Source organism: Schistocerca cancellata, chromosome 5, assembly GCF_023864275.1.
Source record: "Schistocerca cancellata isolate TAMUIC-IGC-003103 chromosome 5, iqSchCanc2.1, whole genome shotgun sequence".
In the NCBI taxonomy this organism is placed as follows: Eukaryota; Metazoa; Arthropoda; class Insecta; order Orthoptera; family Acrididae; genus Schistocerca; species Schistocerca cancellata.
In genome coordinates, this window is record NC_064630.1 from 325,626,687 (window position 1) to 325,628,264 (window position 1,578).

Genomic DNA, 1,578 nt, shown 5'->3' on the forward strand with positions numbered 1-1,578 from the left:
GAGGGAGAAGAAACGGGCATAGTACGTAATCATTGACTATGCCTGCCCATACACTGACTCATAATCTGTGTTGATGGCTCTTCTTAACTGTAGCGTGAGGATTTTTATCGGCCCAAACATGACTATTGTAACTATTTAGCATTCTGTCTCTGGCGAAGTAAGTTTTATCCGTGAGAACTACGTGTGCTGGAAAGTGAGGATCGACTTTAAGTCGCTGCAAGAACCGTTGGCTGAACACGACAAAAGGACCAGAGTCAGCACGAGGCAAAGCATGCACTTTCTGTGGATAGTACTGATATAGCTGCATTTCCCGTAATACTCGCCACACAATACTCTCCAAAATATTCATTTCACGTGCAATTGATAAAGTGCTGATTGCAGGCGCCAGCACGCACTGCATCTTGTAAGTCGGGAGTTCGTGTAGTTCATCGTCTTCCTTGTACATTGTACTGTAATACCAAGTGCCCCGTTTCAATTAATCGTTTGAAGTCTTGGAAACATGGTGTGAGCCGGATGCCTTCTATGAGAATATTTGGTCCCGTACAACCTTTCCGCTTGTTTCCTGCTTCCATATGCTTGTCCATACATGAAAATCATTTCTGCAAATTCCGCCACTGGGTACAATTCCGTTTAGTTAGGGCTTATCGACTACAGTACTTCAACTTGTAAACGCAGACTGCGGTCTACTGCAGTACCGACATTGTATACCATGATTGCCCATGTCAGTACAAAGTACGCCATCTGCATTGGATTAGTTGAGTTTTGCCCCAACCTGCACCTAAGTGCTCGTCGGGACTGCCTGCTCTAAAATCTTAGCATTAACACACATTAACCATTCTCCATCATCCCTGAAAGTTTATAACACATCACGGATTCATCCTGGATATTTTACAGCAGATAGTCTCAGACTCGATCGTATTTCAGGGCGTACAACAAGTAAGGTTTCCTCCTCTCCTCCCGAACAGGCCATGAAGACCCAACAGTACCGACCGGCCGCCTTGTCATCCTCACCTCAGCCCATGTGTGTCACTGGATGCAGATATGGAGGGACATGTGGTCAGCACACCGCTCTCCCGGCCATATGTCAGTTTCCGAGACCGGGGCCGTTACTTCTCAATCAAGTAGCTCCTCATTTTGCCTCACAAGGCCTGAGTGCACCCCGCTGGCCAACAGCGCTCGGCAGACCGGATGGTCACCCACCCAAGTGCTAGTCCAGCACGACAGCCCTTAACTTCGGTGTTCTGACGGGAACCGGTGTTACCACTGCGGCAAGGCCATTGGCAAGTAAGGTTTAGTCTTCAATAGTAAAACATTGGAATGAAATTAAATGATTTAATATCGGTTATGGGATGAGAATCTCCGAAAGCTTTGATTAATATCAGACTGGTGCTTCATGGTGTAACACTTTCTATTTCTATAAAAATACTTTGAGAGACTTCCGCCGACTGTTAGAGCCCGTACAGCGCTGGATAGCTGCATAAAAATATGCTACCGGTATCGTCCAAGATACCACCATATTCTCGGAACTTCGTTGCAATCCTTCATACAGGAAGCGGCACGACGACTGGGTGAGTGGAG

At 46.6% G+C, this 1,578-nt stretch overlaps 1 pseudogene; it reads right to left on the reverse strand.

Annotated features, from left to right (window-relative positions):
* Window positions 1–1,164: 1,164 nt before the first annotated feature.
* LOC126189279 (5S ribosomal RNA) lies at window positions 1,165–1,282 on the reverse strand (annotated as a pseudogene).
* Window positions 1,283–1,578: the final 296 nt, after the last annotated feature.